The 26,954-nt window shown below is 43.1% G+C and overlaps 1 long non-coding RNA gene across 2 annotated transcripts in view; it reads right to left on the bottom strand.

The window, feature by feature from the left end:
• LOC129049033 (uncharacterized) overlaps positions 1 to 26,954 on the bottom strand; it is a 62,233-nt gene that overhangs the window by 12,038 nt on the left and 23,241 nt on the right. For both annotated transcript variants that reach the window (XR_008511790.2, XR_010135701.1), the window contains exon 2: positions 10,756 to 10,836. This is a non-coding gene — a long non-coding RNA (uncharacterized LOC129049033). The remainder of the gene's footprint in view (positions 1 to 10,755; positions 10,837 to 26,954) is intronic.

Here is a 26,954-nt window from a genome sequence, read left to right as displayed (position 1 = left end):
GATGGTTTTAGTGAACTGAAGCTTGCCAAAACCTCATTCTGACTACAAATCATGGAGCCTCCCCCATGAACTTACCAACTGCTTCCAGAGTTACTTCTTAAATCTTGTTTTAGCCATTAAATTTTGGTCTGATAAATAAGGCAGTCATTTTAACTATGTAAGAAGAACGAAAATAGGGGGAAAATGACTAACCCCTCCTACATTTTGCTTGTCAACGGGGAAAGAACAATTCAGGACTGAATTTAAACATACATCCATGGTTTAAGGATGAGGAGTTTGGGGAATCGTCTATATGTTCATAAAAGATGCCTCATTTCACTTTCACTAAGAGAATGAAAGAAGATGGGAGTGTTGAGCTTGTAACACAAGGAATTTAAATTAAAGGCATAACAGAAGTTCAAAACAGTAAGAGACATCATTCACTGGAATGGAAGGATGCTTCAGAAACATGTGGATTCCGCTTCTCTTGCCATGTGATTCTCCTAGGAGGCTTTGAGTGGAGGATAGGGGTGATGACTGAAATGATTTCGGAAGGTTCCATCCAGTCTTCACTGTGTAGTTTCAGCTGGTACAGCAGAAAGAGTAATGGACAAGGATGCAGGTGATCTGGGTTCTCCAGGGCTCTGCCACTATCTAGCTGGGCACCCTCCGACAGAACATTTAACTCCTCTGAGCCTTAGTTTTGTTACCTTAATCATAAAATGGGACTAATGGATCTTGGTCTAACTTCCCTGACAGATGATAATGAAAAGCCTTTGAGATAACCTTTACTATAGGTAAGTTCATGAAGGCAGACTTCTTTATTTTTATTACTATGATATTCCAAGAGTGTGCTTGGGAATATGTACTCTACCTGGTACATGGCAAGCATTCAATAAGTGTTTGGTGAATAGATGTATAAACAACCGATGTAAAAATACTTTGCAATGTGGAAAGAATGGAAATGGAAAGTATCACAGGTATATCAACTGCCTGTGGTGACTATTCCAGTGTGTGACCCCATTACCTCTTTCACCTTCATACCATCCCGTGCCTATCCCCTATGAGTCAGGGTGAGCTCAGAAGGGACAAACCAATAATGTTGATCTCTATCAAATAAAATCAAGCTGGTGGCTACAGGAAGCATATCATGATACTTGGCGGAAATTGTGGTTACAGATGCTATTAGTGGCTTCTTTTTTGGAACTTTCTATTTTCCTTGGGCCTTTTTGAAGGGAGTATAGAGAACCTACCTGTTGTTTTATCTGAACTCAACAGGGATGTGGGCATACTGACCAGGAGGAAGGCTCTCCAAGTCCATCTTCTTTGATGAAAGCCTTTCTGACAGATTATCTGTAATTCCTTGACAGGGCAGTGAGTTGCTGTCCCAACTGACTGCAGGCAGTTATGATCAGATAATTGAATTGGCGCATGCCCTTGTGTAATTGAAAAAACTGGTACCCACCTCTCAACTTGATATTAACTTAGCATTTTTCCAGACAACCACCCTGCCCCATCACAGAGTTGCCTCTCAAATATAAATGTCAAGTAAGGCAGCAGAAATTAATTTTATATGCCTTATGGGCACTAGGTAATACTCAGAAGGCTAACAATGGAAGAATAGAATTATAAAAGAATTGGGAATGAATATGCTTTATAGACCCTGGCACATTGCCCAGGGTAGTAGAGTAAGTGGGAGAAGAAAACACTGGTGATTGAGGTCAGTAGTCAGCTTTCTTTTCAGCATGAGTGGTTTTTAGAACAACCAGAACGTTCCCTTTTAAAGAGAGCATACAGGCTTCTTGTTCCTAGGCCTACCTCCAAGACACCAGGACGCTCAAATCTTCTGATGTCCGGGTACCCAGTTGATGGTGGTAGCAATAGATTTTGTTCTGGCAATTGTAGAGTTCTCTATATGAGGAATAAAGATGGGAGCACCTAATTGGTATTCTACCTGCATTGAACATTTTAGCATGTAGTTCAGTGGGTTGCTCTGAAATTACATTGCCTATCTCTGAGTTCCACATTTGCCATTTACCGGCCGTGCAACCTTAGGCAGCTTATTTAACTTCCATGTGCCTTAGTGTTCATATCTATAAACTACAGATAATACTAGTACCTATTTCATAGAGTGGTTGAAAGGGTTCAGCCAGCTGACTCATGAAAAGCACGTAGAAAATTGTCTGGCACATGATAAGTACTCAGCTAACATTGGTTGTACAAATTATATTGTCAATTAAAAATGTATGCAATTTGAACTTTCCAACTTCAGATTAGGGATAGCTATCTTTCCCAACTTTTTTCTTTCTCCATTAGTGTTGAGAGATTTTAATGCTTCTGTGATTCTATAACCCTATCCCTACGTTTAGATCTCAACTTCCATCAATAAGAGGTAGAGTTAGAAAAGTACCTGGGACTGAAAGTTCTGAGTTTGTGTGCCAGCTCAGCCAGTAACTAGCTGGATGACTCTAGGGTAAGGTCACTTTCCCTCCTGCAGTCTCACTTGTTTATTTTCAAATGAGGGGATTGGACCACTTGACCCCTAGAGATGCTTCTAGTCCCAACATTCAAGAAAACTGCTACTCCCATGGAAGCTCAGGGACCCTCATACCTAAATCCTTAGGTGACCTAGTTTGGCTTCTACTCTGTGTTGAATACCGGCGGTACATCACCAATCCTCCTTTCCCAAGTACATTTTCACCATACTTTCTGCCTCCCACTCCTCCTACCTCTCCTCTGTCACTTAGCAACTTGGGGTCCCAGCATGAGTAAGTGGGAGGAACTGGAATTTCCAGAGTCCACCTAGCCTGCAAACTTCCCCTTTTACTTCCCCAGGCCACCCTCACATTTCTTGCAGCTTCTCAAGGTCCCTGGTCTTTTTACTTCCAGAAAATCTTGTCAACGGAAGACGCTCTACAGAATGAGCAGTCACATGTGAATGGGTCTGTCTCATGTAGTCATGGAGCTATCATTTTCACCTTAGTTTATCATCAAGTCAGCTGGAAGTTGAAGTACCAATATTATGGGCAACCAGCATGTGCTTCTACCCTGTACATGATCTTAAAAGTCAGGATTTATATGAAATTGTGATATGATATAATTCCTAACTTAAGACCCTGATGTAGAGGAATAATACATGGCCATGATGATTCCTCAAGGATCTAGAACCAGAAATACCATTTGACCCAGCAATCCCATTACTGGGTACACGCTCAAAGGATTATAAATCATTCTACTATAAATACACATGCCCAGGTATGTTTATTGCAGCACTATTCACAATAGCAAAGTCTCGGAACCAACCCAAATGCCCATCAATGATAGACTGGATAAAGAAAATGTGGCACATATACACCATGGAATACTATGCAGCCATTAAAAAGGATGAGTTCATGTCCTTTGCAGGGACATGGATGAAGCTGGAAACCATCATCCTCAGCAAACTAATACAAGAACAGAAAACCAAACACCACATCTTCTCACTCATAAGTGGGAGTTGAACAATGAGAACACATGGACACAGGGAGGGGACCATCACACACTGGGGCCTGTCAGGCAGTGGGGGGCTAGGGGAGGGATAGCATTAGGAGAAATATCTAATGTAGATGACAGGTTGATGGGTGCAGCAAACCACCACAGCACATGTATACCTACGTAACGAACCTGCACGTTCTGCACATGTATCCCAGAACTTAAAGTATAATTAAAAAAAAAAGAATGAATTATAGGAGGTCCTCAAATAATGTCATTTCATTTAAAATTGTTTAGCTATAAAATTGTTAAGCAAAAAAATCTGGTTTCATTATACATCATTTTTCTTATTGTTGTTGTTTCCAAGAACCTATTGAAGACATTAAATGAGAATTTACTGCACTTCACATTTATATTGCTTTTCACTGTTCATTTGTAATTTATTTACACACTGTATGTATGAAATCCATTTAGGCAGATTATATGTGAAGATCCATGTCACTGGTCCTCAAGTTTGAGTTAGATTGAAATCGCCCAGGGAGTTTACAAGTGCTAATGCCTGGGTCTCATTACCAGAGATTCTGATTTACTTAGACCTGTGTGGGCATGAGAATATTAAAAAGCATCAGAGAGAGTTCAGATGGTGAAGTTCCCAAAGGGATTAAGCTAAAAAATGTAAGTTACAAAAGAGTTTATTGTACCACCAGGCAATGTGATTTCTTCAAATATCTTCTTCAAATGCATTGCTTTCAACACTGTACCTATTGTCATTATGCTGGGTTATTTTCACCACTTAGAATTTTCATTTTATCTTACTGCAACTGTAGATTTATATGCGTATAAATTTTTTCATATTTCCTTCTTGTGCATACATAAAAAGAGAAATAGGAAAGAACAACATCCCTAAACTGCCCATTCAGAGACTGGTTCTTTAAAAACGGTGTTATTTTACTTTCTAATAAAGGAAATGTGGTGTATGCATATACAATGAGATTTGATTCAGCTGTAAAACAAATGGCATCTTGTCATTTGCAACAACTTCAATGGGACTGTAGGTCATTACGTTAAGTGAAATAGGGAAGGCACAAAAATACAAATATTGCTTGCTTTCATTCATACATAGGAGCTGAAAAGTTAATCTCATGAAGGCATAGAGTAGAATGGTGGCTACCAGAACTGGGAAAAATGGGTAGGGGGATGAAGAGAAGTTGGTATATGGGTCCAAAAGTCCAAGCTGACAAATTAAGTTAGAGTATTTAATAGTAAAGTAAAGAAATTTTTGTTAACAATAATATGGAATATTTCAAAATAGCAAGGAGATAAGATTTGTATTGTTCTCATTATGCTCATTCTTAACCTATAGTATTTCTGTTTCAATCTCATTATTTTATACTCATCTTTTGCCAGGTTGGGACTCTCAAAACCATGTTCTATTTCCCATGTAGGTTTTTTGATGTTGTTGCTGTTGTTGTCATTGTTTGCTTGTGTTTGAGATGGAGTCTCACTCTGTTGCCCAGGCTGGAGTGCAGTGGCATGATCTCAGCTCACTGCAACCTCTGCCACCCAAGTTTAAGCAATTCTCCTGTCTCAGCCTCCCAAGGAGCTAGGATAACAGGCACAGGCCACCATGCTCAGCTAATTTTTTTTTTTTTTTTTTTTTTTTGTAGAAATGGGATTTAATCATGTTGGTCGGACTGGTCTCAAACTCTTGACCTCCAGTCATCCACCCACCTTGGGCTCCCAAAGTGTTGGGATTGCAGGCGTAAGCCATCACACCTGGCCCATGTAGTTTTCCTATTACGTAATTTCACTCCTTGTTACTAAGATTCATCATACTGAAAGTTCAATGTACTTCACTAACACCTTCATTGCCCAAAGCCTCAGAGTTTAGAGGCTGTTTTCAGTTACTGTTTCTGTTACTACATTCCTTCCTTTTGCCTATGTCCTGCAGTAACAATTGAACCAACTCCCTGTATTCAATTCTCTTCATTAAAATAACTAGATTGACTTTTATTCCTGAACTTTGATTTGAGAACAAAGGTATGTTGTAGTTGTCTACAATTGGAATAATTTTAAACGTGCTCAAGAAATAAAGCTGGTTTTAAAACATAAAAAAATATATATATGGCCAGGAAATGGTCCACCAGTGCTCTTTCCTATCGGCATTTGTGTGTCTATTTGATTGTGTCTGGTTCCCCTGCCAAACTATAAGTTCCATGAAGGTGGGAACTATACCTTTACTTACATAGCATTGAACAGAATGTCTGATACATAAGTGGTTGTCAATAAGTATTTGTTGAATAAATGATTGAATGAGTATAGGTTAGTCTATTAGGTTCCTTATTTAGAACTTAAAATCATATGAAGTCCCTGTCTTGGGAATGAGATGCAGGGAAGAAATTCCACCAGGAGGGAATGGGAATACTGTGGTACAGGAGTCATAAAATGGCCAAGATCTTCTGGTCTTTCATTGAGAAGAGTCCTGTTATGCTACAGGAAGCTCTTGACTTGGCCATATGCACATCGCACTGTCTATACCCTCTAAAAAGGGACCTCAGAGAACTCTCAGTTCAGTCGTCTCTGGGACTCATGCCTAGGAAGGCCATTGATACTTTTAAGAGCCAAACTTTGGGTAGATCACAGAAAGTATAGCTGCCAAAATAAGATGTAAAAAGAGCACAGGTATGAAAAGAACAATTCGCTATGACAAAATGGGGCTTATCCCAGGAATGAAATATTCAAAATCAATTAGTATAATTCATTACATTAAAAATCTAAAGAATAAAAACACAAGATAGTGTCAAGTGATGCAGAAAAAGCATTTGTAGAAATCCAACATCCATTCATAATATAAACTCTCGGCAAGTTAAGAATAGAAGGGAACTTCTTCACCTGATAAAAGATGTCTACAAAAAGCCTACAGCTACCATTATGGACAATGTTGAAAGATGAAATTCTTCCCCCGTAAGATCAGGAACAAGACAAGGGTGTCCATTCTCATCACTCCTATTCAACATTGTACTAGAATTCTTAGTCAGCGCAATGAAGTAAGAAAAAGAAATAAAAGTTATCCAGATTAGAAAGTTATTCCTCTTTACAGACAACATGATTGTCTGCATAGAAAATGCTAAGGAATCTACAAGAAATTCCTAGAACTGACAATTGAACTTAACAAAGCCAAAAGACATTAGGTTAAGACACAAAAATCATTCATATTTCAGCAGTGAACAATTGAAAGCTGAAATTTTAAAGAAATAATATTACTTGTGACAGCTCTGAAAGAAATATGAAAAGTTACATTCACACAAAAAAATCACACATGAATATTTATAGCAGCTCAATTTATAATAACCCCAAATTAGAAAAAACCCAACAAGTCTTTCAACAGATGAATGGATACATACATTGTGGTAAATCCATACAATGGAATACTACTTAATAATAGCACAACCATTATGGAAAACAGTGTGGAAATTCCTTAAAGAACTAAAAGAAGATCTACCATTCGATCCAGCAATCCCACTACTGGGTATTTACCTGTGATGGTTAATATTGAGCGTCAACTTGATTGGATTGAAGGATACAAAGTATTGTTCCTGGGTGTGTCTGTGAGGGTGTTACCAAAGGAGATTAACATTTGAGTCAGTGGACTGGGAGAGGCAGACCCATCCTCAATCTGGGTGGGCACCATCTAATCAGCAGCCAGTGCAGCTAGGATAAGGAGGCAGGAGAAGGCGGAATAGCAGACTTGCTGGGTCTTCTAGGCTCCATCTTTCTCCCGTGCTGGATGCCTCCTGCCCTCAAACATCAGACTCCAGGTTTTTCAGCTTTTGGATTCTTGGACTTACACCAGTGATTTGCCAGGGGCTCTTGGGCCTTTGGCCAAAGACTGAAGGCTGCACTGTCAGCTTCCCTACTTTTGAGGGTTTGGGACTTGGACTGATTTCCTTGCTCCTCAGCTTGTAGATGGCCTATGTTGGGACTTCACGTTGTGATCATGTGAGTCAATTCTTCTAATAAACTCTCCTTCCTATATACATATATCCTATTAATTCTGTTCCTTCAGAGAGCCCTGACTAATACACTACCCAAAGGAAAAGAAGTCATTTTATGAAAAAGGCACCTGCACACACGTTTATGGCAGCCCAATTCACAATTGCAAAGATACAGAAGTAACCTAAGTCCGCATCGATCAGTGAGTGGATAAAGAAAATGTGGTATATATCCACCATGGAACACTACTCAGCCATAAAAAAGAAGAAAGTAATGTCTTTTGCAGCAACTTGGATGGAGCTGGAGGCCAATATTCTAAGTAAAGTAACCAAGGAATGGAAACCCAAATACTGTATGTTCTTACTTATAAGTGGGAACTAAGCTATAGGGATGCAAAAACATATAGAGTGATATAAAGGACTGTGGGAACTTGGCGGGGAGGTTGGGAGGACAGTGAGAGATAAAAGACTACATATTAGGTACAGCGTACACTGCTTGGGTGATGGGTGCACTAAAATCTCAGAATTCGCCAGTAAAGAACTCATCCACCCCAAAAACTATTGAAATAAAAAATAATAATATAAAGAAAAATAAAATAAATAATAATAAACTATTGCTACAACAGCTCGAGTGAATCTCAAATGCATAATGCTGAGTGAAAGAAGCTAGTTTCAGAAAATTACATGCTGTATAAATTCATTCATATGACATCCTCAAAAAGATAAAAATATAATAGTAGAGAAAAGATCATTGGTTGCCAGGGTTAGAAACATGGAGAGAGTATGACTACAAAGGGGGTAGTAGCATGAAGCAGTTATTTGGGGTCATGGAAATGTACCGTATTCTGATAATAGTAGTGGTTACATGATCCTACATGTAAGTTAAAGCTCATAGAGCTATAAAACCCCCGAAAGTCAATTTTGCTATATTTTAATTTTTAAAGAAAGGAACATAGAGCTATGTTGACAGAAATGAAGACATGAAAGGATAGCCCAAGAGAATCCAGTAGAAGAAGCAAAGGCAAAGTTTTCCTTGGCTCTTGGTTATGGGCTGTCTGCTGAATATGAGTCTTGGATCTTTTTCAGCATCAACTTGCAGAAGCTATGCCTTTCCACCCTTGCCCTTGTTGCTTCTCTGAGTCCAGGTCTCCCCACTCCCATGCCAATGGACCCTTCATAATGGGGAAGGCATCACAGCAAGACGCAGTCTTGGGGCTTTCCCAATGACCAGGTTCTCATTAAGTGCCATCTCACCATCAACCAGTGACAGCAATGTCCCTCTTGCCCAAGCTCCTCCCTCCCCTGCACTCTGGTTGCCCTCTAAATGGCACCAGCCCAAACCAGGGACAGTCACTCATCCATTCACTTCCCAAATATTTACAGAGTGCCTGTTGGGTACCAGGTTCCTCCAGGGGCCCTGGTGCCAGGCCAAAGCCCACGGCGGCATATTCTGGAGAGCCCGGCTGTTGGAGCAGCTGTCCTCTCGAGAGCCAGCACTGGCATGTCCTGTCCCAGAGGACCCAGGTCATTATCTCATTTCCCATCTTTGCAGACTTTAAATGCTTTCCAACACTTCACCCCTTTCTCAGATGAAGATTTAAACATAGGCAGGTGGACATCCAATATGGTAATATTTTTCTGTTGATTCACCAACCTCCACAGGCACTTGCTTCCTTGATTCTCTGACCTTATTCAGTTGGTACTTTCAGTGTGACAACTTTTCTCAACTTACTGGCAGAAAAAATCATTCTCGTCCTGTTTCCAGAGGTGCAACAGGAGGTTGGCAAGAGTTAAGTCTTAAAGAACAGCAGTGACGCCTGCTAGGGCCCTGACAGATTGGCAATAGAACTGGGGCTAGAGTTTATACCACAAGAGCTGCAGTGTGTTTCCATAGTCAAACAACCCGGAATGCTGAAAATCTTACAATCCGAAGAATTTGTCCAAAAACCAGACAGAAATGGAGGAAGCTCTCTCCCAAGTATCTGCATAAGCAACGTAGGGCAGAAACACTTTCAAAAGTCTGTCGTGTCCTGGGGGCAAGAGATGTTTTTGATAGAAGTTGCGATGACAGCAGTTCACAACAGCCCCACATTCAGGGAACTGCTCCAGCACGCCAGAGGTTGGGAGGCTTTTAACTCTCTTCATTCATCCTCACACACACCAGCTAAGCGAAAGCAAGGTGAAGGAGCTGACAAACCACAACGAGCAGGAAATGCAGAGTAAATGCTGATCGGAAGAGCAGTGGAAGGTAAATGGGTATCAAAATATAATCTGGGAGTGCGGGCTGGCCTTAGAATGCTTGAAAGCTGTTCTGATGACTTCCCAGCACACGCGGAGGAGACCAGCCCGCAGGTGCCAGGAACGGGAAGGGAAGCAAATGCACACCCTTGTGCACTCGCCCAGTGCACACCGCGAATGTGCCGTTCCTGGTGCGGTGTGCAGCGAGGCTGGCCTAATGCTAAACTTAGGTCAGAGCTTTGCTGAGTGAGAACGCCAGTTCCAACCCTCAATGTGACACTTTATTAATTAAGTGAGGGATTTACAACAATAACTGATAATCAAATAGAACAACTATAACAATATACTGTAACACAAGTTTTGTGATTGTGGTCTCTATCTTGTTGTACTGTGCTCACCTATTTTTGAAATTCAGCTGACCTCATGTAACTGAAACTGCAGAAAGTAAAAATCATGGAAAACGGGTATTATTGCATGTCTCTTGACCTTGGCAGTCTCAGGTGGTTGGGAGAGCACTTGACAGATCCTAGCAGGCTGACCTCAGTGCTAGTCCCAGCTGTAACTAGCTGAGTCACTGAATAAGCCATTTGCCCTCTAAGGCTCTGCCACAGATGCAGCTGTGTGCCCTCCAGGTGCCCAAATAGATGAGAGAAGAGCACAGCAAAATTTCCCATCCAGACAGCCCCCTCTCTGCAACCCTTGACTCTCAAATCTTGCACCTCTCAGGCATCGGGGCACAAAAACTCTGGTAGGTTCACAAACACTGAGGACCTGAGCCCTCTGATGCCTTTGGCAGGTCCATGTTCTTGGTGGGACCGTGTTCTTGGACCACCGTGGGCACACGTCATTCTGAAGACACTTGTTCTCCAGTGTAGAGGCCACCCTTTGCCCATTCCCACTCCTCTAGTGAATCTGAATGGCAGAGACTAAGGCAATTCTCTGGATTTCTGAATCTGCCCTTCCTTAAAGGCTGCTGGAAAGGATTATACGGCCAAAGGGAAGAAATCTCAGGGAGATGCTGCCCCCTTCTGGGAAGCATGCAAAAGTAAAACCCCAAAGACAAGGAATTTCCTACCTGTTCTGGAATTCTCGCTGTGGAGATGCACTGCTCCGTGTTCTGGGGATAACCAATACATTATATGCTAGACGCAATTGCCTGAAAGAAGAGGAAATGTGGATTAGACTCATCATCGACTCACCATTGAGACCTTCCTTCAAAGACAGGAAAAATCCCTGAGAGGGAGGGACCGGATTTAAGAGGTTATTGCTGCCATCCCCAGCCTCTGAGCAAGAGCTGAAGCATGGCTCAGTCTCCTAGCACCCTCATCATCAAAAAGAAAATCTCCTTCTGTCTAATAAATCCCTTTCCTGTTACAAGTTCAAGTTCACACTTCGCTTGGGTCAGGCATTAATTGGGTGAACAAACCAAATTTGAGCACCTATTATTGCTTAACTCAGAGACATAAGCCATAGCCTTGTCTTCGGGGAGCTCTCAGTATAGTCAGAGGGACAGAAAGGTAGTCCAAGAGAAAATATATGTAACATGCGTGAATGTGCCTGGGTGTTACAGGGGTGTCCGGGAACACAGACTAGATGGGGGCGCATCAGGGTCCTGAAGGTGTCCTCATGCAGAAGACACCTTAACTCAGCTTTAGAGAATGCATAGGACTTAAGGAGTGATGATCAAGAAGGAAAGCGATAAAAGTGTGAGACTGTGCATAGCTAGACGTGCATGGCGAAAGGAAAAACATTCCTTGTTCTTTCTTTCTGTCTTGTTTTCTTCCCTGTGGGGATGAGAAAGCAATAGGCCACTTCAGCTTGAGTTGAATGGCACGCCACTGAAAGCAGCCATTGGACTGTCAGAGTTTACATACAACCTTCTGGCCATAAATAGCACCCTGCACGCACTTACACACCCCCTCTGAAAATAGCATTGGCTGTTCTCAAAGTGATTTGAACTGGGAGTTTATATTTAGTTTACTCTCTCCCATCTATTTATATTTCTTTTGTTTACATAAATATCCCTCTTGATTTATTGCTGTCACGTCTGGGCACCTGACATCAATAGAAGAACACACAGCCAACTTCATTCCATATGAACTGGGCAGTTAAATCCATCTCCCCCTTATCTTTGATCTGTTCTCAAATGCACATCTTAGAATTCCACAAACCCAGGCTTGAAAAGAGACTTGAGAGGCTTTTTTTTTCCTCCTCCCCTCCCTCCAGCTAGATTCCCTGGCACTGGACTGTTTAAATTTCACAGACCTCCCAAGCGCCCTTGGTCCAAAATTGGCATTTTTCAGCCATAGATTCATTCTACTGGAGCGCCCGTGAATAGTTCACTCTGCTCGAAGGGCGTTTCACGAACTCACAGGCTGTATCCCTGCAGTCAGTTCCTTTTCCCAACCAACATGCCCACTTTATTTCCCTGCAGCCCTCAGCTCTTATTTATTTTTTATTTTTTATTTATTTATTTATTTTTTGAGACGTAGTCTCGCTCTTTCACCCAGGCTGGAGTGCAGTGGCGCAATCTCGGCTCACTGCAAGCTCCGCCTGCCAGGTTCGTGCCATTCTCCTGCCTCAGCCTCCTGAGTAGCTGGGACTACAGGCGCCCGCCACTACGCCTGGCTAATTATTTTGTATTTTTAGTAGAGACAGGGTTTCACCGTGTTAGCCAGGATGGTCTCCATCTCCTGAACTCGTGATCCGCCCGCCTCGGCCTCCCAAAGTGCTGGGATTACAGGTGTGAGCCACCGTGCCCGGCCTTTTATTTTTATCAATCGTTTTGCCATTTTCATGAACTCTCCTCGGAACCACCCCCACCCCACCCCCCGCCCGCCCCTCCTTCAGATTCTGCATTTTCCTCAAGGCTGAGGGTTCAGAATCCGAGTGAGGCTCTGGGTTTGGTGGGAGGCCATCGGAAACGGTGCTTGAGTCCCTGGGGCAACACCCAGACCCAGTCACGATGTTCTAGTGCCACCTTAGGGTATCATAAACAGCACACGAAACTCTGTGGACTCCAGACCTTTCTCTACCCTACTCCTGGAAAAGTAGAAAGAACAGAGGCTTTGGAGTCAGACAGCTCTAGAGGCACCTGTTAAGTTGTGGAGTTGTAGAGTCTTGGGCAAATGCATAAGCCTCTCTGAGCCTCAGTCTCCTCATCTGTAAGATGGAGACAATAACACTTTTCAAAGCTGCAAGAAAATATGAAGAATAGGAAGAGTAGGTGTCCAAATGTTATGAAATGTCTAATATTGCCTCTGGTCTCTTCCCTTGAGAAGCCCACATGCCCCTCTCTTGACATTTTTTAAATCCCCCTTCCAATTAAGACTTCCTAGAGCTTCTGTAGAGTCTAAGGAAGTCTGAGTCGGCCCTCTGAAGTGAGAGTCAGTGTTCCTAGACAGGAACAAGCCATTTTTACCTTAAACCACAGGCCTAGACTTCCTGGAAAGAGATTAAATTGCTGCATAGTCTTGGTGGCTATTTGGACAGCCTGCCTGGGCAACCAAAAAGCAGAATCCTGTTCTGCAGTGAACAGCATCCTAAGTGGGAGGGACACATTCCCCATCTCTGTTGAGGATTGAGCAGGAGGCGTAGGAGAAGACGGGGCAGGGAGGTGGAGACTGAGGCACCGAGAGAACAGCCAGATGGGGAAGGGGACAGACAGCCTGGAAGAGGCAGGACCGGCAGACACCTCATTCTCATGCACGCTGTCTCTCTTGCATTGTTGGCTCCAATCTCATCGGCTTCAGTCTCTCACCAAACATACAGCCAGTCTGGTATTTATTCCAGGTAATCTTGCCTTTTATTGCAATCTCAAGCCAAAGGAGGAAAGAACAGAATCAAAAACTCGGAGAAAAATAAAATTCTAAATAGTATCCAAGTTAAATGCTCTCCTTCAGCATGCACACTGGATCATATAAATCACCTGAGAAAAGGAGGCCACTTTAGGAGCCTACTCTTTAAAATTCTCCTCCCGGTCAGGGTCAGCACTCTGGCTTCCGGCAGGTAGCGGGGGATGAAAGCCCTGGGTCCCCCAGAAAGGCAGTGGCTGAGGCAGGCAGTCACCAAGGGAAGCAAAGGACTCCTGGCTGGACTGAGGCCATGCATCCAGGGAGATGGTCCCTGAAGAATCTAGTTTTGTCTAGGAAAGCAGGCTGGCCACGAGCTCCTGCATCCCCATCTTGCCCAGGATGAGAAGCTGGTCAAGTCCTCCCTTTCTCTTTCATTCAATAACAGTTTGTAAAGTTTCCACTGTGAGCCAGGCGCTGTCCTAAGCACTTGCCATCCATCAATGAACTCAGCAAGGAAAAGTCCTATGATCATAAGGTTTGCATTAGCTTTCCTGATCCACGGCTAATGATTGTCCCTGATATTAACATGGTACTTAGTTCCCGATGAATGTCTTTAGATACACTCTTTTGTTTGAATTTCATGGCAGCCTTTGAGGTTAGCTCAGCAGATCCCACAGCTGCCATTGGTGAATATAAGAGGAGAGGTACACACAGACAGCGGATGCAGAATGATTCAGAGGTGGAGTCAGAACAGGAATTCAGAGCTCCTGATTCTCCCCATAGTGGTCTGTTCTCTCGCTCTCTACTCCTGCCTTGATGCTGATGAAATCCAAGTCAACCACTTCTGTTCTGGGGCCATTCCTCCAGGAAGCCTGCCCAGACTGCTTCACCACACTGATCTCCCCATCCTTGAATTACTGTAACCCTAATGCAAGTGCCATGTTAGTTGTTCAACACTGTTTTGAGCGTCATACTTCCCTGACTAGACTGTAAACTCCTGGGTGACAGAGGCAGCACAGAGAAACTCTGAATCCTTTAGCCGCACTTCCTGACCAGGGTGCTGCAGTCCTTTTTATGATGTCCCAAGACCCTGATGTCCTCGGTTCTCAGGACCACTGAGTAGGGTCTGGAGTATCAGGACATGACCTCTGGCTGCAGGTGGCCTCATTAATTTATTCTGGTGAACTTTGCAGATCACTTTGCATGTGTCCCATTATATGAAAAAAAAAAAAAAGCTGGGGAGCTCTGCTTATATCCACTAGCAGAGTACTGGACACCTGGTTGGTGGTTAATAGATATCTGGCGATGTGTTGAATGCTGAAAAGACAAATGTCACATTATTGCAAGCTGGGAAGGATGGGTGAAGTATCTCGTTATTGCAAATGAGGACTGAGACCTACAGAAGTGGATGATTTATTGAGGGCCCCACAGTGCATAGGTGTCAGAGCCAGGCCAGGGCCTTGGCTTCTTAGTCTGTATCCATGCCAGGAGCTCACTTTATTATTTAAATGGGCAGGCTATAAGAATCCAGTGGGCCACGATTCCAAAACAGGGCTAAGTGTGAGGAAAGAGGTCTTTTTACATCCTTGCTTCAGCCCTTGGGAAAATTGAAGACTATGTGTTAGGGACAGGCTGTAACCTTGACTTAGATTCCAGGGAAAATGGCTTCAGGTTTGCCAGCAAGTCAGCAGACCAGAAAGAGTGATGGGGCAGGGAGAGATAGCCCATGGGCAGCTGAGGTCAGAGACCAGGCCTTTGTCACCAGTCCTAGATGGCCAGAGTCTCAGAGGACTGCTAAGGCCAGAGGACAAAAGTCTCCATTCCCATGCAAGGCCGCATCTCTGAGGGTGTGGGGAACACCTGCAAGCCAGATGTGCTAGTTGGAGTTTGACTTTTGTCGGTTCTAGGTTCAGTGCACCTCCCATCCCCCACCCTTGCCCACAGTATAAGTGAGTACAATTTTGCAGATGGGAAGAGAAGGGAAGCTGAGCAGAAACATTTGGCATGCAATGCACCACACAAGATGCTGAGACAATATGTGGCCTATCAGTGACTCACTCCCTAAGCACTCTGTCCAGGCTGTTGGGTAGAAAAAATAGGAGCATTTATGGAAAGAGATTGTGAGACACCCAGAAACCACAGGTTTGAGTCTTGGCTCCCTGGTTAACTGTCTATAGGACATTTTGAAGTTATATATCACCTCAGAGCTCAGTTTTCTCATCTATGAAGACACCAGAAGCTTCACTAGCTAGTACCTATACTTTTTTTTATATTTCTAACTTTCCAGTTAATGCTTCTCTCTTGATGTCTTCAGATACTAGCAAAAGAGCTGCTAACAGTTCACGCTGGTACACTAGCCCTCTCTGTCTCTAGCAGGAAAGAATAGATAGCTACCAGGGTTAGAATATTTTTAAAAAATCAAAGCACATATTTCGATGGCTAGCATAATTCCTGGCATGTAGTGGAATTTCAATAAATGTTTAGTGAGGGACAAAAGGAAAGAAGGAAGGAAGACAGGGGAGGAAAGAAAGATGGAAGGAAGGTAGAAAGGCAATACCAATTGAAGCATACTGTTTTTTTCCTCTATGTAAAAATTTTGATTTCTACCTAAGTAATAAAAACTAACATTTTGGAATGCATTATTCCAGATATTATTTTAAGTGCTTTAACCTATTAATTAATCTTTATAACCAAACTGTGAGAAACATGCCATATTTTTTGTCCCCATCTTACAGAAGAAGAAATGGAGCCACAGAGATAAATTTACTAATGCGCTGAAAGTCACCTAGAAAAGAGAATGGTTAGGGCTGAGAAACGAAAAGACAAGGAGACCAGAAAAAAGTCCAGCCCCAGGAAACCCATGCAAAGTTTGCTCCACCTGAATCAGTCAAATGGACTTAAGACTCCAGGAAGACGGAGATGTTCAAGACAATTGTTGGGTGGTTGTCCGTTGTCCATAGTTTATACTCCTGAATACCCTCCCCTCTGGCAGTGAAGGTTCTTCCACAGTAATATGGTTCTGTGGAGAGGAACGCTGGAGCCAAAACATGTCTGGGTGTGGACAGCAACAGTATAACTTAATGTGTGATCTTGGGCCAGTCATACTTCTTTGTGCCTCAGTTTCCTTGTCTGCCGTTATAAACATTTTAGATAGTCTTTAAAGCACCTAGCCCAGAGCCTGACAAATAATTAGCCTTGAGATGTAACTTCACTTCTCCTTTGCTGTTTGTTTTCTAGAAACCTAATCTCAGATTACATTGTTTATGCTAAGATGGGGTGGAGAGACCCAAAGTGTGCTGTATCTCTAAAGTCATGGTCCCAAGAAAGATCCTCAAGCTGCCAGGTGGTAGTAGGCATGCAGGAAGCTGGGTGCTCATGAGCTAAGCCACAGCTTATCACCTTAGGCCCAGGCCAAGGCTCATCCTCTACCCCCAGGCAGGGATCCAATTAAACCACAGAGAGCTCACCTTCATCAAAGATTTCCATAGGTGCAGCACTCCCCAAGCTTCCTTGGCAATAAGTTCTTTCTGTTGTCTAACTGGCATCCCTTCTGTTATAATTTGATCTCGCTTCCTTTGCCCTGCTTCCAAGGGGAAAGAAGAACAGCTGGTCATCCCCACCCACATACTGGCCCTTCCGATAAAGGAGCCTAGTGCCAAAACATGGGCTCCAAAGCCCTCACTTTCACCCTGTCGTAAAACTCGATCCAACAGAATTGGGACCTTTGCGGTTTAGATGTCAGTTGAGTCAACCTCAGTGGGTACCAGGCAGTCTGTGGGCAGCAGAAGATATTTCCTATGCCCTGGGAGTGGGCCTCATGGTCTTACTGTAGTGGCAGGTGGAGCAGCATCCACCTGTCATTCCACAAGCCCTCTACCCGAGGTGCTAGTGAAGGAAAGGGGTTTCTAGTTTTGCCTGCTGGGCAGAGCAGCAGGTGGGGGAGTAATGGGAGGGAAGATCCTAACGCTTCCCTAGAATAGTGTGGGTGTGGGTGCTCAAAAAAGGAAATCTAAGTAGTTCTTGATTATGTGAAAAGTTATCAGCATCTGCTGATATCAGAATTATTATCAAAGAATATAGCTTAATTCCAAAAGATGCCATTTCCTGCCTATGGGTACATTTTGGTTTTTATTTGTTTCTTTTTATGATAAGACCCAGTTTTATTGGAAATGTGGGGGCTAATTGCTCACATACACAACTGGCAGAAGTATATTCTATGTTAAACTTTCAAAGAGCAATTGTCATTATCAACCAAAGCACTCAAAACATCTTTTGAAAAAATATTTTCACATATTCTCTGAAAATTCTGACTATTATGGGTAAAATTAATTTAGCCATGCTCACTGCACATTTTTAAACAAATGCGAAAATATTTGGGAACAAATAAATATGTCCAATGATAATAATTTAAATAAATTAAAACTCATCATCACTGTTGAAGAATGTACAACCATTAGATATAAAGAATATAAAAACAGAAAAATTATCAGAATATACTAAGTGAAAAAATAGGTATTAAAATAGCATATACAACGTCTCTTATCTGAAGAGAAGTATGGAAAAAGGGAGGTACAATCTCATGGCTTTGCCTCCATTAGGAAAGGGCCAGGGACAGCCACAACATGTGTGTCTTATTATGAACCTTAGATATATTTTAGTTTCATCTAGCCAAGAAAAGTCTTCCTTCCGTAAATGTCTCCTTAAGTCTTTGATCAAAAAGTATTCCTATATGACCCAGCAATTCCAAGAGAAATGAAAACATATGTCCGCACAAAGATCTGTACACGAATGTTCATAGCAGCATTATTTAGATTAGCCAAAAACTGAAAACTACCCAATTATCCATCAACAAATGAACAAAATGTGGTCTAGTTACACAACAGGATGTTATTCACAATTAAAAGGAATAAAATACTAATACACGCTATAGCATGAAGAACTTCAAAAATATTATGATCAGGGGAAATGCCAGGCACAAAACACTACCTATTGTAGAGTTCCACTTACATGAAATATTCAGAGTAGGCAAATCTATAGAGATAGAAACTAGATTAGTGATAGCCCAAGACTGGGGGCAGTGGGGGATGGGAGTAACTGCAAATGGGAAGGAGGTTTCTTTTGAGGGTTATGGAAAGTCCTAAGAGTAAATTGCAGTGATAGCTTCACTGCTCTGTAAATATACTAAAAACCATTTAATTATACACTTAATACATTTTATAATACATAAATTATACCTTGAAATAAAGCTTTTGTGAAGTTCCCCTAGATGATTGTACTTAACGAACACATCCCAATGAATGCATGATTCAGTCATCGAACATTTTTCAACTGCCCACAACTTGCCAGGTATTACTCCAAGAATTTGTGTGAAAGAAACAGAAATTACCAACTATATTTTAGTGATCTGCAAATCAACTAACATGTTGATATTTATCAATAGACTCTTAATTATTTCTTATTAATCTTTCTAACCCTTAGGTTTTGCACAGTACCTGGTATAAAACAGACCCTGTCCAATATATGTTGTTGGATAAATGAATTAAATAGATACAAAGAGAGCCTGAAATTTGAGAGAGAGGAATAGAGAGAGCGATGCCTTCCCTGAGCTGATCCTTAGAGTGGCATCCACGGAGGGAGAGTGACCAGGGAAAAGTAAGCCAAGGCAATGCAGAGAAGACTCTGATGTTCCTCTGGCTTCTCAGGACCAGGGAAGAGTCTCCCCGAACCTCTGGTTGTTGGGATTTAACAGGTGGTAATGTGTGCAGCAGCCCCCTCAGGCCACGTTTTTCAAGATCTTGCCCAGTGTCTTGGTGGTGGTTCAAGCACAGGGATTGGGAGTTTCTAATGCTCAGAATGTCTGAGCTCCAAGCCTCATGCCATAACCAGAGCCCTGTCTTTCTTGAGGGATTTAGTGGGCAGCTCGGCTAGTTTCTTCCCTGCTTCCACCTTCCATTGAGCTCAAGTGCCCTATTTGACACTGGCCATCTGGTAGGAAAGGGTGGTCAATATCAGTGTCTCTCCACCCCAACTTCCTCCTGGAGTGCTCCAGAGCTGACTGTATCTCATTCCCTCCCTGCTGCCACACACACAGTAAACAAGGGCCTCTTGGAACTTCACAAGATGTGTGCAAAGCTGTACAGATGTCTATTCCCTTTGACCCAGTCATTTTACTTCTAGGAACGAATTTGAAGGAAACAATCAAAGCTGTTCAGAAAGATCTGTTCTTAAGGTTGTAGTGGTCATATTTATAACATTGGCAATATTGAAACTTTGGAAGCCACCCTAAGTCAACAACAATAGGGGAATGGTTAATTCGGTTATGGTATAACCACATGGCGGGTTACTATGCCGTTCTAACCATCCTGTTGCAAGTGAATTTAACTATGAAGGGAGGGATTTGACCTTGACCTACCATTAATTAACATGTCTGCACGTGTGTAGAGGAAAGAGTTGCTGTGCTTGTGCATAAACACAACAAGCATTATCTCAGGTGGGGGATTGTGGCAAATGTTTTGGCATATATGCTTTGTGGAATTCTCCAGTGTCTTTACAATGAACCAAAGAAATATTTTATAAACCAAAAAGGTAAAACAGAGGCCTGCTTATTCATTGCAAAAAGAACAGCAGCTTCTAAAAATTGTACTCTAAGATGTCAGATAGACATTTGTTCTACAAATCACCCTGTGAGATATGGATTGCCCCTACTCTGACTTGAACTGAGGGCCCTAAACCACCACGTGACCAGACAATATAAGATTTTCACTCTTCTGTCACTGACCACAGACAGACCTCAGCTTCAAGGAAAATGGAGATGAGGGTTGCTTCTCTTTCACAAAATAATAATACTTTAAATGTATTGAGATTTTCCTCTTGAAATTTGGAACTGATGTGTCATATCCCGATAAATGTCATTCTCGTTGTGATTTGTAATTGCTGCGAGAACAGTCCAATATGAAGGAGATAGCTATAGTGCCAGTCTCTCCCTCTGAGCCCCCACTTAGCCTGCAGAGGCAGAAGGTGGCTCAGAAAGTGAACCTCAATAAGTGAAGTCAGAGTATAGCTTCTTCTGGAATATTAGTCCCAGAGTGCTCCTCAGAGGAGGAGGAATTTCTGAAATGAACTGAAAGTTGTTGGGGAGAAATTTGAGTGATCTGGCAGAAAGCAAGGATGAGATCAAGCATCTATCCAGGGAATAATACAAGTATCCCCTTAAAACTTCAACCCAACTCATCTTCTCTGACCTGAGGACTTCATAAAAGATCCACTTAGGTCAGCCCACAAGAAAAGGATAATTTTGGCATTATGTATGTAGCTATGGGTAGCTGCCCACTTTGGGAGAGGAATCTTGGCTAAATGTCCCAGAATTTCTTCATATATTCTGCAGGGCACTAGGACAGTGGAGGAGAGGCAAGGAGTGTGATGAAGATAGAAAAAAGGTCCCCTATCCATCACCATACCTTACTTCCCCCAGCAAGGGTGGTGGTGACTGAGAGAACCTGGTGACCTTGAACTAACAGGGTTCTTGGGGAACAAGCATTACTCATGTGTCCTCCAATCCATACAGAGCAAATGGGGAACCTTGGGACAGAGAACAGAGTCTTTACTATGTTGTTTTCTGCTGTTTCTCCAGGGCCAAGTACAGTACCTGGGGTGGAACAGAGACTCAACAACTATTTTGTGAATTAATGCACATGTGCTGATGGGCTGGAGGGACCACCATGATTTGAAGGCTCCCTGGGTGACTGAGAAAGCCCTGAGCACAGCCAGACTCGGATTATTTCTCCTATCCCCACCAACAGCACTGTCAAAGGCAGAAGAAACCCTACTGGCTTCCAGCAACTGGGAAACCCACAGAGTTGAACACATCCTGGTCAACACATCGGGCAGACCTGTGAGGAGAGCCTCAGCCCAAGTCCTGGGTGCTCACTGTGGGAGAACACAGCCTGGTACAAGAAGGGCTGGGGAAGGACTCCAGATGGAGACACCTTCCATTTTTCCTTTCTGGAGAGAGCCTGCCAGAAACCATAGACACCTGGGGAAGGGGAAGGGTGGGCTTCCCATTGCGTGTCATAGCCCTGTCCTCTGAACTGGACTTGCCCTCCAGGAGTGGATCTTCTGGATGTGGGAAGGGATTGTTGTGTATGTGTGTTGGGGGGAGTGGGCTTCAAGACATTCTTAGAAAGTGAACACTGAATGGCTTCCCTGGGCTGGCAAAGGCGCTCAAGAAGGGGTTTGAGTTTAGGGTCAGGATGATGGGAGGGGAAGTGGAAGTCATTTATTTGCATTTTCCTCTTTTTCATTTTGGCATCTCAAATCTAGCAGCACCTCCTTTCATAGGATTTCACGTAGGACGTCAGGAGAGCGAGGGTGACTCTGCTCTTCATCCTATCGCCAAAGACCCTCAGAGTGGGCAGAGAGAAAGGCAACTACTTTCACGTGGAGGAATGTGCCCCATCGAATCCTGATGGGATCTTTTTGACTCCCCTCCTAAGACTCTGTGGCTTGTAAAATGGACTGAGACACTGAATCAAAATGGAAGCTGCAGACAATTCAGCAGGATTCATTGATGTGAGGGGCAGAGCTAAACTAGGTGTCAGGACTGAATGCAGAATATCTACTTACACAGCCCACAGATGAATATATGCTCCCCACAAACACATTCTCTCCCACTCTCTTTGTCTCTCTCCCCCTCTCATACACACATTCACTTTTCAGCCTGCTTCTTATTTTTGAGTCACTCTTCCTTGGCCTTCAATTTCCAGAATTCTTTTATCAACTTGCACCTGTCTAAGTAAGGAAAGAGAGAAGCTACTTGAGTTTTTAAAAATACTATACACTTAAAAAATTCTATCTATAGTTTTATTATTACAATATAATAGGAACATAGTCATTAGGCTGGATGCAGTAGCTCACATCTGTAATCTCAACTGTGGGATGCCAAGGCAGGAAGATCTCTTGAGTCCAGGAGTTCAAGATCAGCCTGGAAAACATAGAGAGACCCCATCCCTACAAAATTTGTTTTAATTGTCCTGGGCATAGTGATGCACACCTGTAGTCTCAAGCTACTCAGGAGGCTGAAGTGGGCAGATCATTTGAGACTGGGAGATCAAGGCTGCAGCAAGTTGTGATTGAGCCACTGCACTCTAGCCTAGACAACAGACTCTTAAAAAGAGAAACAACGATGTAATCATTACAGAAAAATAAAATAATAAGCAAGAAAATTTCACTATTATCTTTCCAGAGCAACCACTCTTACTCATATCAAGATCTAGAACCTTCCAGACATTTTTCTATTCTTAATTTTTCCTACAGCAATTTAGATATAGATATAGACAGAGGCATAGATAGATCAATACACATATGTATTTTTAAATTTAAAGATGAAATTATGGCTTTACAATATGTTTTATTAAAATTTATTTAACTTATAAGGGAAAGCTTTTCAGGCCAACAATACATGTCCACAAAAATTACACTAAATAACTGAAAAATATGCTAGTGGAATATTGGCATAATTAACCAATTCTTTATTGTTGGACATTTAGGATATATTCAAATCTATAAAATAAATGTAATTAAAGCCAAATTTTTAGTTTATCAATTTACAATACACTTTTAGCAGTGAATTTGCCCATATAGTCACTTCATGTACCTGTTTTCTCAGTAAAGTTCATGTAAATGACCATCACAAACCAGGCTTCTCGAAGAGTAGAGCCTTGTCCAATGGAATGAGTTCAAGTTCGATGGGAGGGATGAAGCTGGAGTGTTGTACATGCACTATTGATTGTTGTTAGGAGCAGAATGAGTGACTAAGGATGACTGCAGAACGTGAGGACAGAGAACAAGTCTCATAGGTCTCTCCAAACCCCAGAGGCAGGTCTTTCAAGAAGCTAATGAAGCCTCAAGTTCAAGGACCCTTATTTCACTGGCCCCTTCCAAGACCCTTCCAGGGAGAGGTCCTAAAAATGTTCTTACATGGTGGCATGGTTTTGAAAATTTTGCAGGAGTAAAATATTTTCACTGCAATTTGTTAAGATATTGCATCTCTCTAACCCGAACTTTCCCTCCTTCGCACTCCCCTTCGTATGGGTGGGCACTGGAGTAGCCCTAGACATTTTTAGGATAGAGCTAAGGGTGCTTTTAGTCAGTTACAGGGTTCCTAGCTACTCCAGTGGAGGAATGGCTTCCAGGAAGATGTGCCCTACCCACTGTGTGATTCTCCTCCTGCTGAGGCCAAAATTGTAGGACCAGAGGTGAGATTGTGATATGCACACATCCTGTGGCTTCTTCGCCTGAAGACTGTGGGGAGTGGGTGAGAGCAAAATTAGAATTGAAGGAACAAAAGCTAGTCTGTGGAAAAGACTACTCTGATGCTCAGATGTGTGCAGTTGCATTCCACGAGGTCTTTTCTCATTGATTCCTCATCAAAATGGAAATTCTTTCCCATAAGAAATACATTTGACAATGCAAATGTATCATTATAAGTACAACATATATTTATCCTTTATGACAGGAGTCAGACAAAACCAAAATGTATTAAAATTCCTCTATTTGTAGGGCCTAAACTTAACAGTACTGCAAACAGTGAGTCCTTTTGTTGTGTGAAATCAAATGTTTTGTGCATCCTGATTATTGCTCTTAAAAAAACAAATTTCAGTTGAGGAAAGACTGAATTATCTTTCCTCTCTCTATATAGAAAATGGTTTTATAAAGTTGTTGTCATAGGAGGAGGTGATTGAAGAGAATGTAGAGAAAAAAGCACTGTGTTGGAAGTTAATTAGTGAAAATGTCATTATTTTCCTGAATTTGGGATTGTTTGTTGTAGATGTCAGCTTTTTAAAATGTTTACTTTGTTGTGATTTCTTTCATCATGTGAAATAAATATGTTTTTTACTTAATTCTGCATGTACAGTTTTTACATTCTTTTTCTGCAGTCATGTGAGCTTATGCTTATCAAAACCTAGATGAACTCCTGGGAACCCCTATATTTCCCAAATACTGTGCTGAACACAGAGGAATTTCCTCAGTTAATGTTTATCTATCATACTGACAACCATCAAACTTGCATAGGGCAGATGCAGCTGCACTGAACGATAGAGAAACAAAAGAGACAGGCTTGTGTGTTCCATTGATAGTCAATGTGCTGTGATTCCTTCACAGACATAGCTGACTACCCTTTTCTTGAGTTTTTTCACTTTTCCTGTCTCTTCAACACTGTATCTACTTTTGTATTTTCACCATTTTCCCTCTTTAACTTTTCCCTCTGCTCCACCCACCTTACTTCATTCTCTCATTTTCCCTTATCTGGAATAGAGATTTTCATATAAAACTGGTAAATGCAGCAGCTGAGAAAACTGAGGTTCAGTGGCCAACAGTGCCCACTTCTGATACCAGCAAGCTCCAGCAGCGTATGATCAATGGAGTCTCCTGAATTAGTGGCATGTGAGATGTTTTCACCAAAACTGGGAGAGACTATGGATTCTATCCAGTCCCATCCTTTAATTATACATGAAATAAAGATACCCAGAGAGAGCAAGTGACTTGTCCAAGGTCACTGTTCGTAAAAAAGCTGCTGGCAGAGCTGGGACAGAGGTCCAGGTCTCCTGCCTACCCTGCCGGTGATCTTTCTATTAAACTACCTCATGTAGTGCTAAACCACACTCAGATCATCAGTGCCAATGAGTCTGCTACCTACTGTTTACAGGTCAGTAGGGGATTCAAGGTGTGGGGAGTTCCAGATGCCTAGCCGTGGGTTCCACTCACGCCAACAAGCAAACTACATCCACTTTATCACCCAGCTTGGTGATTTCTCCCTGAGTCCTGCTGAGTATCAGATGTCATCTTGTGACTGTTCCCCCAGCCCATCCTCTGAGTGTCCACATTCCAGCTCAGAGCTGGGCTCGCTGGTAAATACAGGGAAGATCCCAGTGGGATGGCCTTCAGATGGCCCACCAGGGACCACGGGCAGTAGGGCAAGGAGCCCCCAGCTTTGCAGGCAGTGTTCACAGTGGTGGAACAAGGATCCCACCTTCGGGGCGCATGGGACGGAGGTCACAACAGCCAGGCCTTGTGTGTAACCCATGACCCAAACAACCACAGAACCGCCAGAGGTGGCTCAGTCCGGTCCAGGCCATTCCATATCACTTGGAAATATTTCACTGTTATTTCAGTCTGAACAGTCTCCCCACCACTCCACCCCTTACCCCAAATTACCAAAGGCATTTGGGCAAACTGGATGTAGAAGGGGGAGATCTAGTTTCAACTTTTGATTTTTACCATTCATGTTTTGTGTCACACTGGGCTAAGTCCCCTTGGCTTACTACTCCATTTCCTCATTTGTACAGTGAGATCACACCCCAGTGGCTTGCGAGCCAACAAGTAGGTTCTGGGAGGCAGGGACAATCTCAGGCATTTTCAGTGCCCTGGCCTCATTCACTTTACTTGTTGTGTAGTTGGCAGTGGGTGACCCTGACCCCTGAGGTCTCGGCTCACAGAGCCCATGCTGGCCATGGGTTGAGGCAGCCCCACCTGCCTGCACCCAACAGTTTTCTTTGTTGTCTTTTAGCCTTTTTGAAAGGTACCTGCTTCCTTGGCCCCATTGCCTGGGCTGTCCCTACAGGCTTCCTGTGATGCTCCCTAACCCTCCAAGACAAGGATGTAGAGCAAGGAGGAGCCACAGAGGAGTGAAAACTGCAGATCTGCCAGTCTGTGTTCTCCCTCTGGCCCGAGGGGGGTTGTAGAGGCAGAGGTGGAATCTGCTGGAGATGGTCCTGCAGAGTCTGTAGTCTGTGTGTGATTCTGTTTCACCCGCCTTTTCTGAGCCCTCTCCTCCCCTCACCAGGCCTCAGGAATTGCTGTGTGGGGCCTCAGGGAGGAGAGTGGGCTACAAGGAGAATTTGGCAACTGGTAAATCTGTCTTCGAGGATCTCACGAGCAGCAGCGTGGGCACAGTCCACCTGGCCAGCCTCCCACTACCACAGGCTTCCGGGATGCTTGTTCAGCCCACATCCAGGAGTGAGAGCCAACCCTTCCCCCGGCCGCTGTCAGTGCAAACTGGACAAGGGCAAGAGGGGAAGGAGGAAGACCAGGGGAAGTAGGGAGAAGGAAGTTCTGCAAAAATCCTACCTCCTCCACAAAGCTTCCCTGCTGCGTTGAGCTTCTGGCCTCACTCCCTCCTCCAGGCTCCCAGAATCTTCCTGGGACCCCCATCATCTTGTATGTGGCATGTACATCTTTGCTGTCCTTTAATATAAAGGAACCCTGTCTCAACCACACAAAGCCGCTCTAAGTGCAGGTGCAAACACCTAGCACAGTGCCAGGTGGTTAGCAACCATTTGCTGACTGGTTCTTTCTTTGTGGTGATAATACAGAAGAGGGGAGGTGGTGAAAGATGGACAACTCAGGACTGGGCAGACTTGATTTCACCTGGATTCCTGAGCCTCAGAGCACATGCAGAGCGATTGTTTGCTATTCCCATGAG

Source organism: Pongo abelii, chromosome 10 (assembly GCF_028885655.2).
Source record: "Pongo abelii isolate AG06213 chromosome 10, NHGRI_mPonAbe1-v2.0_pri, whole genome shotgun sequence".
Taxonomy (NCBI): Eukaryota; Metazoa; Chordata; class Mammalia; order Primates; family Hominidae; genus Pongo; species Pongo abelii.
This window is presented reverse-complemented; position numbering and strand designations above follow the sequence as displayed.